Raw genomic sequence first — 19,459 nt, 5'->3', positions numbered from 1 at the left:
AATTGCTGTTGTGTAGAGCTCAAATATCTGACACTTCCATGGACCTTTGTTCTTATTTTCACTGTTATAGGTATCACAGAAGCCCATAATGTATAGATGGATAAGGCTGCCATGTTCTACAACTTGACAATGGTGAGAAGCACCATAAAAATCATCATAAATGTAAATGGCATAATGGAATTGTACAGTGTATAACTTATGTAGTCTATGTTATGATCTCATGTATTTCCAACTTATTATCAGATTTATGTCCATGATGTCCTGAAGTTGTTCCAAATTTTGCTTTTAATTTTAGTTGCCTTGGCTTGCAACATTGATTACAGATTGGAGAATACTTTTCATTTGATTTTTGGCCATACTTAAGAGATTCGTATTTTTTAATTATAAAAAAGGAATTTTGGCTTGTTATAATTTATATTCCTTCTACTTGTTTTGGAAGTTAATTAATTTCACCCATATATGAACACTACTCAAGTTAGGAATTCATCAAAAAGAAATGGAAGTGGTTTCACACTAACTCCCACCCCATCTTACGTATAGTCTTACATATGTATTTGTGCATGTCCACTAAAGACATGTGACAGATGGGGAGGTAAAAATTGATTAATGATGGTAATAACACAAATGGAAGGCCATACTCCCTTGGGTTCCCCTGCCATCCCTTAAGAACTCAGAATGAGTCATACTCACTGTATCTGTTTGCATTTATAATTCCCTAGGTAAAATATTGTATTTCTAACAGTTTCTCTTACTATGGTGAAGCGATGTAATTGGTGTGTACATATGTATACATAATAATATTATATACATTATAATATATATTTATACAATTTTTTTCATTTGCAAGAAAGGTCTGTTACCTAAATCCTACAGCTTGCCTTGGGATTTCACTCATAAGAACCTAATTATTTCTTTCTGAATAATTCTTTCTTCCATGCATATAGAGCACATTTGACCATAATATCATATTTGTATAACCAGATGGCTCATAAATAAATCATTATAGGTTCTAAGATCCTGGGTTCTTAAATATTATGTTATTTCATTCATCCTACATTTTAACTGCTTGGGTGTGACTATGATAAAATACACTCATGTAATATTAATGAATGTTTAAAATTAAAAATCTCCTTTAAAAATAGCACAATATAACGAGTAGATTATTATGCATGTTACTCTTCAATAGAGATCTTATGCATTGTAATTTGAAAGTAAAGACATTGAAATAATTATACACTTTTTGAAAATATATGGATAGTTTATTTAAATCTATTTATCATCTTTCTCTACATCTGTTTTTCTTCCTATCTATAACTTGTACATAATTGAAAACACTTATACAAAGTGAAATATAGAAAAATTTCACAAAAAATTTAAAAAAGAAAGACTTCACATATAATTACTCTAAGCCTCTCTCTACCTGGGTCATTTTGCCTAACTGTAAGATTTAAATTAAGCCAGGTAATTAGCTGAGTAGAAATTAATATGTATTGTTCACTCTCTGCTCTTTTAAAAAATAAAAATATGTTTAATAAATATTCAAACTGAATACTGAATAACATTTTGTATAAATGGTCATATAATTTTCTCCTTTACTCTGTTCCTGGGATGAATTACACTGGTTGATTTTTAAACATAAGCCAGTCTTGTATTCTTGGAATAAACCCAACTCAGATGTGGAAAAAAAAAAAAAAATAGAAAGACTTCACGTAATTTTTTGTGTCACTTTTCCATGATAATGCATATTTTCCCCAGACACCAAGGCACAGTTGACTGCCATAGACCCCTTCAGAAAACAGCTTCTCTACACATGGAATCTTGTGTACAGCAGGTAAAATAATATATTCAATAAAGGTCTAGTGTTCTGCTAAATTTGTTTATAGCTCCTTAAATTCACATTTTTTTCTGACCCTAGAGGGACCCTCTCCACATCATGGAGCAAGAATAAACCAGCTTAGGTTCAAATTCTGTCTTGACTTTTATTTTGGGTCTGTGACCTTCAGCGAATTAAATATTCTCTTTAACTTAAAGCTCTTTCATATGTAAAACGATAATAATAAAACCTGCGTTATTTCTGCATTGTTCTGACTATGAAGCAAGAGCATATGTAAAGCTGGCACGATACCTGTTGCACAGTAATAAATATTAATTCCTTCCCCACCGTCTCTATAAAATAGGAGTACGAGATTCAATTTACAGAGTTGTTGTGTATAATAAATAAGATTATGTATAGAAAACAATTCAAACTGCGACTTGCACTAAATAAACAATTTCCTTGGTTCTCTATTTCATATGTATAAATCAGTAGGGATGTTGCTTCCTCCTCAAAATCCTCCCTAGACCAACACATCTTCCTAAAGTAGAAGTTACATATTATTCTTTTTGTACTCGTGTAGAAACACACATGAATTTCTACTAGAATATTAAGCATATTATTTTTTCCATTTATTCATTCCTATATGTTTATTTTTAATAAGATTTTATATATTTATTTTTTTTTACTTCTACTTAAGTTTTCCCAGAAGTTACTCTTAGTTTCTAGGAGTTTTTTTTTTTATTTTTTTTTAAAGATTTTATCTATTTATTCATGAAAGGCACACAGAGAGAGAGGCAGAGACACAGGCAGAGGAGAAGCAGGCTCCATGCAGGGAGACCGATGTGGGACTTGATCCCCGGTCTCCAGGATCATGCCTTGAGCTGAAGGTAGGTGCCAAACCTGCTGAGCCACCCAAAGATCCCAAGATGCTTTTTGTTGTTTGCTTGTTTGTTTTACTTGTAGCAAGAATTATTATCAAACTCCACTCATTGGGCTAGAGACCCTTGTGGTTTTAGTGCAAGACTTGTCCCTCATGAGCACTTCACCTATGCTTGTGAGTTCCTTGGTCAGTCGGCAGCCTCAATGCCAGGCTTTAACAATGTGCAGCCTGGGATGGTTTTAAGTCTGTTTCTTTTGCCTGTTTCAAAGATGGATATTATAATAGATATTTTTTTCTCCTAAGAAAGTACCATGAAATCTATAAGTTTGTGACGTAGAGTAAGCATCTTTTTCTACAAGACATATCCAGTTACACAACATGTAGAATTCCCTGTGTTCGAATTATAGGAAGACTAGATATAATCCAGTCAGTTGTCATAACATTTATTGAATCCATCCTAGATTCTGAGGTAAAGTTACAATTCTAGTATATAAGAGTGCACATCAGTCAAATAAACATGTGGGTGAAAGACAAGTCCCACAGAGAAAAGCTATGTGATACTATGACAGTGTGGAAAGGGGGACTTGGCCTAATTAAAACAGTGTAAGATAGCTTTGGAAGGGTGTGAGGATTGGACTAAGCCTGAAACATTAGTAGTACTTTGTGAAATGAAATAGAAGAAAAGAGACTTTCAGGCAGTTGTAATAGTTTGTGCAAACTTCTTCAGTGGGGAGATAGATAACTGATGCTGGGTGATGCTAATATCTGATTACAGTGTGGAATGTGCCAGGGTCATTTATTACCATCGTTCTCAGAGTGTAGGGAAGAGTTTCAGAAGCTTTAACTTAGTGTTTTCTAATGAGAAACTCTTGCCCTATAGGCCCCAAACCAGCACGGGAATGCTGCCAATGCCCTAATAAGTCCATCCCAGCAATTCACTGGCCATCAGAGATATGATCACTGGTGTATCCATGGTCTCAGTAGACTGTGCTGAGTGGACTAGTATCAGGACTTTATTTCTTGTCTTCCATATACCCTCACTCTTTTCCCTTTGGGGAAAGACTGGGGCTATATACATATATGACACATATATGATATATATATGATATATATATATATCCCTACTCTGATGTTGCAGCATTCTCTGCCTTGGAACGATAACACTCCCTTACAAAATGGGTTTTAGGTTTCAAAATTGGTCCAGGTCCGGCAGTTGGGCAAAGGGTCATAACTTTTTACTAGTTTCACTGTCCTCAGACTTCTGATCATCTTTTCAACAGCCTTGCTATTGGGGTGCTCGTTTCTACACAGTATCTGCATCATTAGACCTGCCTGTAGACCACAACCACCTATGAGTTTTCCAATAGTGTTGAAGTTCCTACCTCTAGTGCATGCTGATTGCTTCAGTCAATGATATCCTATGTCCCATTCCAGGCACTATAGTCACCAAGTGAGCTTTCTGGCCTTCTACAGAATAAAAACTCCATCATATTCAATTCTATAAATCTCTGACCTTTTCTTATATTGTTCTTGCCAAGACTTCAGATCCTATTCTCTGAGAGTATTTCTAATTTGATAAATAATTCCTTGTCCAACTTCATTTTTCCTTCTTGATCTAGTACCCTTAGGGGTCAGTCCTATACACACTCACCAGTCTCCTGTTGGCATATACTGCTGAGGTCTTGTAAATTGTTCTGCACATAGTCCCCCTTTTTTCTCCTAGAAAGGTCTAGAGCTTCTCTAGCCCTGGTATGTTATGACTACCCCAAAATGTGGGCACAAATACTGAGGGGACTCTTGTTTTATTGCAAAGCAAGGGTATGTGCATCACCTTCAGGGAAGAGGGCACTCATCATCCTTCAGTAGGATGCATTTGGGAGATACACGATGTTCAAAGGCATCAAACCAGATGTCACCATCCTCTGTATTGGGGTTTCATTTTTTTTCTGTGACAGTTCTGAACTCAACATAATGCACTTGCCTTATTTGAGAATATATCCTTATTTGTAGCTCTTATGATTAAACTCTATGTTATGTCCTTAGTTTTCTTTATCTTCCACCTTCAGAGGTGAGAGCTTCTTCACATTCTGAAAAGGTGGCCCTCTGACCTTTGCACATGTTTTTATTGTCATAATTAATTACTCTGAACAAGAACCACCCAGTTCCATTATGTTATAATCATTACTTTTTCAACTGTATTTTTATTACGTCCACTAGTGTATTTCATTCTATAGGCATACAATCCCCGTTCACCATGAAAGAAAGTTGAAGAATTATACTTTGCCAGAGACACTCATGGCTACATACTGCTGGGGGTGAAGTTCTCATGGCCAACTGGGTAATGGCAATGCTGAGCAATCCAATTCTAACATATCATTGTAACATCTTTATTGAATCCATCCTGCTACAGTCTGTTGCAGGTCAGGTTCTTGAACACGTCGATTGGAGTACGGGATGATAGTATTCTCAGCATCAACCGTTCTTGAGGGAAGGAAGAAAGCAGGGTATGGCAGGAGGAGAATCAGAGCTTCAATGACATCACCTTAAAGTTCTAGATCACATAGTGAGCTCTGAAGCTAGAATTACTCTTTGGAGTTCTCTGGCAATTGGAAGAAGGGGCAAGGCTTTATGGCCTCCCATTGGGCAGCTGTTACATGTGGGCTGCTCCCTGGAGGGATGCATTAACTTGGGCATGACAGCCTTCTTCGGCAGAGGGAACACCCTGGAGAAGGTTCCTGAAGACAGCCTGCAGCAATATTCCCAGTTCTAAATAATAAGGCCTTTGGTCCTGAAGGGGAATCTGTGAGAAGAAACTAAGGATCCACAACAATCAGCTTAGGACATACCATAAAAGGATAATGGAAATAGATAATAAATGTAACTTGTACCAGTGTAGAATCAATTATATTAATTGTATTCAGATCAACATTTTTCACTAGATTAAAATTAAAAAGTAGCTAGATACATACATTTTTCTCCTATATAGGCTCATAGTGCTATGTAGTATTCAACAAATCATTGTATTGATTTCATAGTGAATCAGGTTATAATGTCCTCAAAATATTATATAGAGAGATATAATACAAAGTATAATAAACAGAATGTATATAATTCAAAACATTTAATGCAAATCGTTATATAATACAAAACAGAAGATCATAGGGGAAAGGAGGGAAAAACAAAGTAAGATGAAATCAGGAGAGATTCTTAACTATAGGAAATGAACTGAGGGCTGCTGGAGGGGAGACAGGTGGGGGGTGCAATAACTGAGTGATGGGCGTTAAGGAGGGCACGTGATGGAATGAGCACTGGGTATTATACGCAACTGATGAATTACTGAACTCTATTTCTGAAACTAATGATGCACTATATGTTAATTTAATTTAAATAAAATAAGGTTTAAAAAACAATGTGTGTGAATTAAACTTATCACAGTAAATATTTTGATATTCAAATTAGGCAAAACACATAAGCAATAAGTTGAGAATTTTACAGGTCTTATTATGACCTGATATCATCCCATATTGGAAAAAAAAATACCAAAAAACTAAGTAGGCAATTACAGAAAAAAAAAAAAAAAAAAGAAGTAAATTCTCTTAAAATATCTTGCTAAAATAAAAGAGAAACTGAACAACACACTTTTTGTTGTTGTTGTTATTGTTGTCAGGATTTCCACAATGGGAGTCAACGACGTCTTTCTGCCTCTATTAAGATATTACTTTCTTATAATCCAACAAGCGTGAAATACTCTTATAGTAGAAAGACAAAAAAGAACACTTTTAATAAGGTTGTTAAGCTGAATGTGTTGCTTTGGTTCACAGGAAACTGAAAAAAGGGGACTTGGACCTTGATGGTCTATCATATTTGAACTTTGACCTTCACAGAGAATGAAGGTAAAATGTAGTTCATATTCTTTCATCAGAATTGGACAAGAAACTAGGCCTCCGCTCTCCAGACTAACACGGAATTCGATAAAATAGGAAGCAGAAGTCAAGCAGAACTGGAACCTAGCGTCTCCTCACACTAACGCACACAATGTGAAATTGTGCTTGGGGATGAAAGGGGAAGAGGTGCCTGGCTGCTCCCTGTGGGTGATGAGCCCCCCGGGGCGTCCAGGCCCTGAGTCTGCTTGGTGTGCACGGCCCTGGAATGCTCGGAGAGCACAGTTCTCTCATGATTAGATATACGTCCCCTCTTTTACCTTGGAAAATGTGGAAAGCATCGTTGCATAGTTTTTTCTTCTCCTCCTTGTCCTTCTATTACAGAAACATGGCTAGGTAAGTTTTGGAATGATGATGATTCGGTTATTGTCTGACTACAGGGCATGTGTTGTTCCAATAAAACCCTGCTGTCTAAACCACCAAAATCCAGGGGCAGCCCTCGCAGAGACGAGCACAACAAAGAGGTGGAGGGGGAGCACGTAGGCCGTTTGACGCTTGGGCATAGAGAGATAAAGCCCCAAATGGAAGATTCTGTTGAATTTAGCAATGGTTCATCGCTCCTGCTCGTATATTGTTTATGCGAAACGGGAGCTAAATAAACCAATCCATGACCTGATTTATCTGCCAAATGGATTGAACATTTACTCTCTGCCTCAAAGGCTTGTCATTTCGGTTTAGCTTTGCAGATGGTGCATCCATTTCCCCGAAACAGAGCCACTATATAGCAGCTTGCCAACATTTCCTGTTATTTAAAGTTCACCCTTAAAGTACACAGAGCCATGCTTCACTTTCCCAGCCAGTGCTCCACAGCACCAATCTGACATTGCTTGGTCTTTAGCAGAATCAGGGGATGAGGTGTCAAGCATTTCTCTTTCAGTTACTACTGGGAAAATGATAGCGTTAAGAACCCTACTTCCATTTTTGAGAAATGACTCTTTCCCACAAACCTGGAGAATCTTTGTGAATGTGTTCGACAGGAAGTATGGGATGAGAGTGTGTTGGCATTTTTCTGAGATAGTTTATGTGATCAAATGCCACATGAAAGAAGCAGTTTTGCTTCATTCGGGTGCGTTTCGTTGGAATATTTCTATTATAAACAGAATTATATGACTAGAAACATAAGCAAGTAAGGCATATTTCCATTGATGTCAAACACTTGAAAGGGTTTCTGGGGCTTCGGTGATGTTTTGTTGTACGGAGAATAAGAATATACTTCCTGAAGGGTAGACTAAGATCGCTCTTGTAGGTAGACGAAGACGACTACATGGTATCAGAGAACTTCAACCTAGGACATGTTCTCACTTTCAAAACCTCCAACTCTGGAAATTTTACACGTCGAAGTTTGATTTCTATATTTGGTATTTTACACTGAAATTTCCAGCCAATTATTTACTTCTACAGTTTATGTTGAGTAACTTGACATTAAGACTACGAAAAAATTAAATGTAGATGCTCACTTGCCATCACGGTGTAGGTCGTGCAAAGGAGCTTAGGTGACACAGGGAATGAAAATAAATGTTAGTAGTCCCAGGCAACAAAATCAAACCTCGTGCTTCAACCTAGACCAGTTGTAGTCAAAGGCATAAGATGGAGAAGATGGGTATTATTGCCATTGTACCAGCTTTATTTTCTGACATCTATAGACTTTAGAGAAATGGTAGAAGCAATGCCTACAAGTGTCGTTGAAGAAAACCCCTAAAAATAGAAAAGTGGGGGAACACCTACAAAGAAAAATGTATGAAGTGTAAAATAGCTCTGTGTGCAATTTACTTCTGTGTAATGCACAGCACGCGTTAGTATATCCCTCAGAAAGCTGGGTGCCTGCACCCAGTATTAAGTGTTCTGCGTATGTGTAAAGGCATGTGTCAGAACTTTCTCGTGCTTTGTGTATTTAGCTTGCATTATACCAACAGTGAAATTTGTAACATTCTCTGGTTGCTTATTTTATCTCCCAGTAACAAAATTGACTTGGAGGCAGCCAGTAGCTATTAACTTCAAATCATTAATTTTATGTGTCTTTCGCTCATTGTAATAACTTAATTTTCTTAGGCTGATACTGACAAACAGAAGGCCAACTAACCTGTAGGCAGGCCGTGAGATTTCTATTGATTCTTTGACCCGAGGACGTCAATGTGTCCAGGGATCGTTGATAGATATAAATTACTCTGTTGGCCACAAGATTGAAATAAATCTAAACAGGGAGCAGCAAATCATAATCTATCGCTTTATCTGCTTGATTTCTGCATTGTTGACTAACTTTCCAAAATAAAGGTATCTTCGTGGGATGTCCAATTAGTTCACGTCTTCCCTATTTTCACGGAGAGGAAGTGCAGTGCATTCTGTGCACGATGCTGTAAGGAGTCGCTGCCAGGGCTGTGCATTGATTCAAGGCTTGGGCGCCACGAGGGCTCCTGAGCTGTGAGCGCCCAGACTCTCCACACCCCGGGGGTGCTCACAGAGCCCCAGAGTTTGCGAGCTTTGGTCGGTTACAGAACGGGGATACTGAGGATTAAAACTGAGCGGTCAACATGCGGCCTACTGAACTGGTTGGGCTTACTGCGTGCTTTCATGTTTCTCTCTTCTAAGAAATCTCAGTGTGATGAGAGGGTGACATGCTATAGCCTATCAGGTAATACATTCGTTGTTTCCAGAGCACCGGGTAAGGACACTGCCAGATGTAAGACAACCATTGGCTCACAAACACCATTCAGTCTTTCCTCCGAGAGCACATATGCCTTTTGCTCTCTCCGCCCTGACGTGGATGTATTTGGAGTTTTTGCATTGGCAGAGCAGAAGGAAAAATAACAGGTCATATTTCAATGAATTCTCAAATTGTGGTACCTCCAAGTGCTGGAATACTCAGCCATAAAGAGGATCGACTTCCAGGTATATGCAACAGTACAGAAAGGTCTTCAACGACGTATACTAAGTAAAAGAAGTCTTGACGCATGTATACTGCAATGCCACCTACGTGAGAGAGACAAAACTATCCAGGTAGAAATATGGTCATTATTTTCTAGGCATTGGGGCTGGGCCTCGGGCAATCACTTCGAGAAGCACCAAGAGCCCTTTTCTGGTGATGGAAATGTCCTGCGTCCTGGTGGTGGTAGGTGGTAGCGGTTATATAGCTGTATATATTTGTTAAAACATGTCTAACTGCACACTTAGAGGGGGAAGGAACTGACATGGATTTAAGTTGCAACTTAATACACTGGACTTAATAAAAGAACCGAGTAAATAGTTACAGCTTTTATTCTGAGCAAAATTATATTATACCTACAATGTAATTAGACTGAATTTTATTTAAAAGAAAGTAAAAATAATAAGATATGTCAGTTACACAGAAATAGCTTTTTCTAGAGGAGGAAGTAAGGGGTCTTGAAGAAGAAAACACAGGATACTTCAATTTGTCCATGACATGTTATTTATTAAAAACCATCTGAGGGGCGCCTGGGTGGCTTAGTCAGTTGGCGTCTGACTCTTGATCTCAGCTCAGGTCTTGATCTCAGGTTGTGAGACCAAAAGCCCTGTGTTGGGCTCCACACTGGAGGCAGAGGCTACTTAAAAACAACAACAACAATAATAACAAATATCTGAGACAAAGATAATACATTGGGCAATTTTTTGACAATAGATAGAAGTGTTAGATTATCAATCGTGCTTATTTCTATGTTTTTTTTTTTTTTATAGTGTTTCTTTTTAAATGAACGCAGTGGTATTTAGTCCAATCTTGTGACCAGGAGAGTTCTACTAATATTATCTCCTTTCTGATGAGTTGGAAGCAAACAAAAAAGACAACAAAAAAATATTTTTCTCGTTCTTAATTTCATTCTTTCCCAGCTGTGTCTCATGTTAGCCTATCTTAAAATAGAAAAGAAAAAAAAAAAAAGAGAGAGAGAGAGAGAGAGAGAGAAAGAAAAGGAGGCACTAAGTATGACATATTGATGACCTGCTCGGAAACCTGTTTTCTTTGCTACCTGGTGACATACCTGCCCTCTTGGTACCAGTCTCTATAGATGTGGAGCCATCCCATGTAGTTCCGTCTTGGGACAGCTGTAGGCCTAGTGTGTTTAGCATCTCTGAGCTCCGATACTCCATGCTGTTTTGTCACCTGTAGGTTCATGGAGCCAAGCCTTACGACCCGTGTACTTGTCTGAACCATTTACCTCAAATTTCACATCCTGAGAACCTTATTTGGTAGTAAGGTCTCCTTAAACATGATCAAGTTAAGAGGAGGTTGTCGTGGGTTAGAAAGGTCTGTTCATCCAGTACGACTGGCATCTTTATAAAGGACGGGGATCCTGGTTGGGAGAAGAAACTTTACACTCACGTGCGCACAGAGAAAACACTTTGTGGTGGCAGAGGGAGAGATTGGAGAGATGCGTTCACAGGCAAGGGACACCGAGAATGGCCAGCAGTCCCCAGAAGCGAGGCAGAGAGAGGAAGGACCCCTTCCTGCAGCCTTCAGAGGGAAAGACCACAGCGCTGGACACCCAAGCTCAGACTTCCAGCCTCCAGAAAGGTGAGAATACACATCTATGTTCTCTTAAGCCTACCACTCGTTTGTTCTGCTGGCCATAGTGAACAAGTGTATCTTGGAAACTACATGCTGAAGACAGCAGATCCACAAGATGTAAGAGAAGTAAATATTTTAGACCTTATGGACGTTAGAAAAAATACATTGCTGAGCTGTTGACGTGTGTGGTTCTGTGTATTGTAGGAGCTAGTGTTAGTCTAATAATTAATCCATTTAGACTCAGGAAGACATTGCCTTGGAAATCAGGACCATTCCCTCCGTGTCTGGGGAGAGTACGTTCCCCTCCGCCTCACATATCCTGACACCCAAACTGAGAGCATGAGTACTCTTTGGCACCCTGTGTTCTCTAATTCTTATTTAAAAGTCAAAAAAGCTGACATTATTGAAAAATCTGATTTAAACCTCCCTATGTTTAAAGCTGGGAAGAGTTTTGCCAAATAATGTCTATGAGACTTAGAGTGAAGGAAATAGTCAACCTGAAGGAGAGAGAAGGAGAGAGAGAGATGGATTTAGGTGACATGTAGTGATCGTTACAGATTCCACAAGACACAACCATGTCCTAATGACAGCTCCCACCCACCCTTATGCCGTCATGCAGAACCAGAGCTGCTCTGGGCTATGGCAGGGGCTGGCGGGAACAGCATCGTGAGAGGCCGAGCAGCCCACCATTTCGTCTTTCATGTGGCTTTATTCATCAGGGGCATGGATAACACCTTGGCAATATCGGCAGAGCCATCAGTTTTCTCCAAGTCACACAAAAATAGAGGAACATCACCTCCCATGTTCTCCTGGCCTGAAATGAAATAAACCTTTCCAGAAAGTCTGGGCAGAGAACTACACGCTTTCTAATATTGTCCAGTGGAGCACCTAGTCAACTAGAGTTCAGCACTAAGAGTCATTTACTTCCCCCCTAAAGATAAACAAGTAGAAAAACAACAAAAACAACATGAAACGTATCAATCTGCTTCAACCGAAACTAGTAGGGAGTGTTGCCAGGTTGGAATTCGGTGACCTTAAAACACCATTTTTATTTACACCTATTGGTGTTGCCATCTCTTACTCTCAAAAATCGTGTGTGTGTGTGTGTTGTGTTCGCTGGAAATATGTAGCCCATGTTTGGAAAATAAGCACAGAGAGTGATAACAGTAAAACAAAGAAAATAACAGAATCAATAATGGAAAGTAGAATTTAAATTGTTTTTTTTTTTAAACTGACTCATACCAAGAAGTGGTTTTAATACCCATAGACCCAATATCAATTTTAGGATAAATAGGCAAGTCTCATTTGAATTTTCGTCAAAGTCCTTGGGGCAGTGACATTATTAATGTACTAACGTCATTAAATATTACAGTAGCCATTCAGGACCGTTGGCCTGAAATCGCTAATTACAGCCTATTTACCAGACTGCCTGGCACGTGACTCCAGATCCTACCTTTGAAACGTCTCCATAAGGGACCATGACTCTACCAATAGCTAAACATGAGACTCTAGTCATGTTGGTCTTATTCTTTGCACGGAAATCTTTTCAGCAATCACATTTGCACTTCTCTACTTCCAGTGTGTGTTTGTTTTGCTTTGATTTGTCTCATTGGCAATGATTTTCTTCGCTCTGTCCCTACATTTGCTAAAATCATACACCTACAGAAATCATGTCCAAGGGCCGCCTTTAATCTTTGTCATCTTTTCTGCGAAATATCCTCTATGGATTGTGGTCTTGCAAGGTCAGTCTTCCTTCAGCGAGTCTCTTAAGCATTTCCATTGCCTCATTCATTTGTTTATTTGTCCCAGAAGCCACAGTCCTGATTTCTCAAAGTCCTACAAGTTCTTGCATCTCACACTTCCTCCTCGTATAGCTGGCTACACTTTAACAGCATTCATGTAATCTATGCAAATGGAGTAAATATTTCACTAATAGTGACTCAAATTTTCTAGTCTCTGACCATCTGCCCATTTAAATATTTCTTTTGTATCTGAAATGCTTTCGTCTTCACATGTCTACCTACCAAAATCGCATTCATTCTTTAAAAAGTAATTCAAATATTATTTTTTATAATAATATACACATGGGTCCTTGTGATGCACTTTGAATTCTACTTTGTGTTTACTCCTCTATGTGTTTTTCCTTCACCCTAAAAGTCTGTATTTTCCTTAAGCTTTAGGTAGAAACCATGTTATATTTATGTGTATCTTTCAGAGAAACTAGCACAAAGACAGAAACTTTCCAAACAGCAATTATTTATTTTAATGTAATTTACAAAACTTCCAACTTCAAAATGTTTTATGTTTCCAAAGAGAAGGCTTTGACAAATAGAAAATGTGGACTACATTTATTTTGTAAGACTACCTCCAACCCATTAAAGCACAGAGATATATTACTAGAAGCATAACAAGAAACAGCTGGGAATTAATTATGAAGTATTCTTATCTCCTAAAAGTAAATGACAGAAAAAAAAAATGTCTTTAGGAAATAGCCATAATTTGAAACACTAAAATCCCTTCCGCTGAATGAAAGTAACATTATCCCATATTCTTCTGAAAACCTCACTGCCAATTTCCTTGTGTATTTCTAAATATAACCATTAGAAGAGTAAAGAAACCATTGTGATTCATGACAGGATAAAAGCTGGCCTCACTTCTCATGATCCTATTGCTATGGTCTTGAGATAAAGAGAAACTTTGTGTGTTACATAAATGTACTTCATCGATTGTCTTAAGTTATAATGCAGAGTTTCTTCACTTTTTTTTTTTTTTTACTAAGTTTTGGTTTTAATGTCATTTAAACTGCTAGATGTTATATTGTTTGCAAACCTACATGACCAACCTGATAAACGCTGCTCGTTGACATCTAAGGTCAGACCGAATAGAACCTAATCAATTGTTGGCAATAGATTGATGGACTGAGGGAAGCATGGCTAGCACCAAGTACCCGAGTGAGATAACTTTGGAATTTCCATTTTTCTTACTTATCTGTGAACCCATTTGGTAAACTATCAGCATTATTGCCATCTCTGAATATTCCTTTCCAAAGTCCATACATTTTCCTCTATTTGAATATTTCCATGCTACATATGAACAAATATATATATATATATACATATATAAATATTTTAAGATTTTATTTATTTATTTGGGAGGGAGATAGAGAACATGAACAAAGGGGAGGGTTAGAGGCAGAGGGACAAGCAGACACCCCACTGGACTCTGGGATGGTGACCAGGACTGAAGGAAGTCAGACACTTAACCCACTGAGTCACCCACGTGCTATATTTGAATGCTGAAATCTTTCTCCATTTTGTACAATATCTTTCTCTCATCTACATCAGTCAGAAACAAATAAGTATATTTATATTTATATTCATGTTCATAGTTATATATACACCCTCAGTAAAAACAAAAGTTCCTTAGAACTAACCTCACAATCTTGCTACTAGCCCAGAAGCCCACTTTCAAACAAATAATAAGGGAAGATTTGATACTCTTGGCATTACCCATTGGTCCTATAATGTATCTGATTAAATAGAAGTAATTCTCCTTACACAAAACAGTGAGATGGTTCACCCAGATTTAGGGGCAGAGCTGGATGGATAATTAAGCTTTGAGAGACTGGGATAGCATCGTAGAGGGGGCCACATATGTTTGGAATCAGAGAAAAATACTTCTCACTGTTGCATCTATTCTACTTGAAAAATATGCCTTTTCTCAATTCCCTGGGATCTTCTTAATTAGAGATTTTTACCTCCAGAGGAAATTAAAAAAAAAAAAAGTTTACCTGGTGAACAACAGCGGTTTTATTAAACTGAATATTAACATTTTAACCTGGCAAATTTAAGCTTCTTATCTACCTAAAGAAAGAAAAAAAAGTGGGTAATATGAAGTTTTAGGTGAATGACTGTCTATCGAAGGACCACATTCAGTTTGTTACTGCAAATGGAGTTTGTGCGACCACGTGCTGCGGGACCTACAAATGGTTAGAATCTTCAGAAATGGAAGGAGAAGGGAACACAAAGAAAGTAATAAAACCAGAGGATGTAGCAAAAGCCAAGGAACTGTGTTTATTACACAAGACAAAGGGTTCATGAGGAGGATTATGTAAAATTAAAGGCGTAGATCCTGTCAATAGCCTTCAGACTGGCTGCAGTTGTATATTCTAGATCCAAATAGGTAACTTTAGAATGTAGCTCAGAGATGAGAGACCACAGAGACAGGGTCTGATGAAAGAAAAAAATATCAGTAAATCAAGTTTTTAGGTTTGGAGGTGAATGGAGTAACAGATAAGATTTGAGTTGTCTCCTCTAAGAAACCGTGTAGTTTTGGTTCTCAAGGATAGTTGGGTTGTGATAAGCAATCATTTCCTTGAGAAACAGAAAGATGAGAACTGGGTATAAGTACATGGCATAATCAAAAGGTTATCCTCAAGTCCGATTTTCAGGGTAAATTTAATCCGAACATATACCCACTCTCTGTATTTAGGGACCACACCGTTGTTGGCATTGTCATGGACTCAGTCCTCATTTCCCATTAAGGAATCTAAAAATTGCTAGACAAGGGAGCTAGAACATTACAGTGCAGTCGCTTACCTGAGCTTCACCAACTGGACACCCACCCATTGGATAATCCCATCGGAGATGTTTAGTCTAATTTGAGTGAAACCAAGAAGCAAAATGCAGTTGATAAATCATTACCATCACAAGAGAAGCCTGTGTTTCCAGCAGTGCTTCCAGTAGTTTCCTCAAGCACAGAGTAGAGCAGTAGGATCCAACTAGGTTTCCAGCAGTCCTTCCCGCAGTTTCCTCGAGCACGTAGTGGGGCAGCACGATCAAACTAGTCTCAAGGCTGTGGTTCCAGATGAGCTGTCCTGGGTTCTTTTCATTCTAGTTCTCCAGTCTAATTTTCAACTCTGGAGCCTACCTGCAATTTCTGGAGACACTCATTCTATGCTTTAAGTTGTGCTTTCAGATGTGTATGTACATTTACTCATACATATATGCATACATACACATATAAACACATTCTGAAACTGTGTATACACACACACACACACGAACCCATTAAAAATACAGTTTTTAACTGTGGTAGATAATGTCAAGAACAATTAAATTAGTTCTTAATTAGATCAGGAAATTTGAAGCATCTCCATGTACTGCACTGTTAAAGTTGGACAGATCAATTAACTCATCTGCTTGCTTGTCTTTAAAATAATATGCTATTTAATGAGATCTCTGGAATATTTTTTTTTTCTGTTCCGTACAGGTTGATGAAAATGTGTTTGAAGTTTTCTATTACTGCTGATCCTTAGCTGAAAATAGTATGTGATTAGAAACCCTCTTGACAGAACAGTTTCTGCTTTCAAGTTACTAAAATTTCTGATTTGAGTGGTTACTTTCTATCGAGTAGTTTATTATGGTCACCCGAATATTAAATTGACAGTAGTTAATGGCATTCATTTTGGGGGAAAGAATCTTTACCAGCTACATTAAGTTATTGAGAAAATAACTTCCTTGAAATGCTTGTGGGAAATTTTCCCGGATTTTGGAATCCATCACCCAATAAGACTCTAGAAGACATGTTTTGTTCATGTTGCTATTGCTATACGTTTCCTTTTTTTTTTTTTAATATTTATTTATTTATGATAGACATAGAGAGAGAGAGGCAGAGACACAGGAGGAGGGAGAAGCAGGCTCCATGCTGGGAGCCTGATGTGGGACTCGATCCCGGGACTCCAGGATCGCGCCCTGGGCCAAAGGTAGGTGCTAAACCGCTGGGCCACCCAGGGATCCCCTGCTATAAGTTTCATACACGAAATAAATGTGCATCATCTGCTTTGTTATGAAAAGCAACTAATGTATGTATTTTTTGAATTTATGTTTAACTTAAGTCAGGGTAAGATTGAGGAGTACTACATTTTATATTAGAAAAGATGGCACAAAATAAGGACAAAAATGAGGGTGTGGTCCATTTATGGTTTGTTTAAAGATAAGCTTTGCTGTGATAGATACATTAAAGTGATGACGTTTTTTAGGTAGCATGACTAGAAAGGGTAGGCTCAGTGTGGTAACTTCTACTTCAGAGGTAGGCTGTCTCCAGGTAGGATACCTGGTTTATTTGAAAGCAAAATATGAAAGCAGAATATGACCCGCTTTTGGCAGTGAGAGAGGCCAATTCATCAGGGATGAACACTGGTTTAAGTAAGCTTTCTCAAGGTGCTTTCTCAAGGTGGACCTGTCTTTGTATCCTCTAGGTTATCCAGAAGTGGAGGCCTTCACTTTGCTTAAATTTTATGTATGTATGTATTTACTTATCGATAGAGAGAGAGGAGGGGGGAGAAGAAAGAGAGAATCTCAAGCAGACTCCCCGATGAAGGTGGAACTGGATTGGGGGCTCCATCTCCCAACTCTGAGACGGTGACTTCAGCCAAAACCAAGAGTTGGAGGCTCAACCTACAGAGCCACCCAGCACCGCTCACTTTGGTATGTTTGGAGGTACAATTAAGTTCTGCAACTGAGCCACGGCTTGTTTTAAACACTGTCAAACTCCGTATGTCTTAGTAGAGATACTTTATGAAATAAGGATTGTCGTGAATCAAATTTCATCCCCCGAAATTCATATGTTGAAGCCTTAACTCCCAGTATCTTAGTATGGGACTGTATTTGTAGACAGCATCTTTAGAAATAATTAAGCTAAAGTGAGACCAGTAGGGCGGGACCTAATCCAATCTGACTGGTGTCCACATTAGAAGAAGAGATTAGGACACGAAAATTTGTACAGAGGGAAGACCCTATGAGGGCTCAGACAGATGAAGGCCACCTAGGAGTCAAAGAGGTCAACCTCAGAGGGCACAACCCTGGCAACACCTTGATCTGGGACTTGTAGCCTCCGGAACTGTGACAAAATACATTTCTGTTGTTTAAGCTACTCAGTTTGTGGTACTTTTGTTATAGCAGCCTAAGCATATCCCCTGGCCTCTATTTTCCCTGTAAAACATTATGACCTGTGCCCACAGCTTGTGCAGTTCGCCCAGAGAGGCCACATCCCACAATGCCCGAGCCCCTCTACTCCCCTCAGTTGACATGTGTGATTAAGTGCCTGATGTTTTTGCTTACCCAATCTATTGTTGTCAGCTCATTTGCCACTGTAAATAATTAATCTATAAATGTATATGAAATTAGATGTGAGAGTATAAAAAAGAAAGAGGTTTGTTATTTCCATGAAAACTAAGATAAATGCTTTGGAAAGATTGACTAGTCACATGCACAGTCACCCTTGAATCATGTGTCTATAAATTAATTGAATATTAGAGCAAAAATTATAAATATCTGTAAGCAACGTGAACTCAGATGAATAGTATACTTAAACCTATATTCCACTTTAAAGAAACTAGAAATGTACATGATACACATTTATTTGTTTGGTGTAAAAAAAAGCATTGATGTGGAAATGATACCAACTGAGTTGTACTGAAATAGCACATTTATTTGTTACTTATTTATTATTTTTTAAATATTTTATTTATTTTTTTATTTTAGGGAGAGAGAGAGAGCAAGTGGGAAGGAGCAGAGGGGGAGGAGCAGAGGGAGAGGGAGAGGGAGAGAATCTCAAGCAGACTCCGTGCTGACCATGAGCCAACACGGGGCTCCATGCAGGGCTCCACCCCAGGACCCTGAGATCAGGACCTGAGCCGAAACCAAGAGTCGGACACTCAACCGACTGAGCCCCCAGGTGGCCCTGAAAAAAGTACATTTAGTTCAAAACAAAGTATTGAAGATATATACAGGTATCTTTTTTTGATTAATCTCTCTAACCCTTTTTAGTTAACTGTAATCTTAATCGGATCAAGTAAGGGATCGTCTGTTCGTCCAGCTATCCCTGTCACCCCCAGGATGGACAAGATTGAGTCAAAGCACGTTTCATTTCTGTAGCACTTTACTTAAGAAGCGGCCAGCATAGAGCTGATACATTTTTGAGGAATCACCTGAAGGGCTGGGAGTTTGGGTTGGGTTTGGTTCTGGGGAATGCACGCCGGGGTCTGAGGACAGTCAGGTTGCTTCTGCATGGCCCAGCCAGCTCTTTCACCAGCCCTGAGCGTCTGACACCTCAGAACCTTCTTCAGAATCCTCATTCTCACATTCTAGGGTCTGTCACTCGCACGATCCCAGTTCCACTGGCAGTTTCTCTCTCAATCAGGACTCTTGAGTTTTAAAGATCCACAAACTAAGATGCTTCAAACTAAGCATGAAGGGAATTAGCTGGGGAGATGTTGGCGTTCCTCCTGAAAGGAACAGCTGGGG

General features: G+C 38.6%; 1 non-coding gene across 1 annotated transcript; it reads right to left on the bottom strand.

Moving 5' to 3' along the window:
- Positions 1–2,771: 2,771 nt before the first annotated feature.
- Positions 2,772–2,924, bottom strand: LOC144313184 (small nucleolar RNA SNORA62/SNORA6 family). The gene has a single exon (XR_013378907.1). It is a non-coding gene; the product is annotated as a small nucleolar RNA SNORA62/SNORA6 family (small nucleolar RNA).
- Between the last annotated feature and the right edge of the window lie 16,535 nt (positions 2,925–19,459).

This window comes from Canis aureus, chromosome 4, assembly GCF_053574225.1.
Source record: "Canis aureus isolate CA01 chromosome 4, VMU_Caureus_v.1.0, whole genome shotgun sequence".
Taxonomy (NCBI): Eukaryota; Metazoa; Chordata; class Mammalia; order Carnivora; family Canidae; genus Canis; species Canis aureus.
The sequence above is the reverse complement of the archived record's forward strand: the minus strand, read 5'-3'. Positions and strand labels throughout refer to the sequence as shown.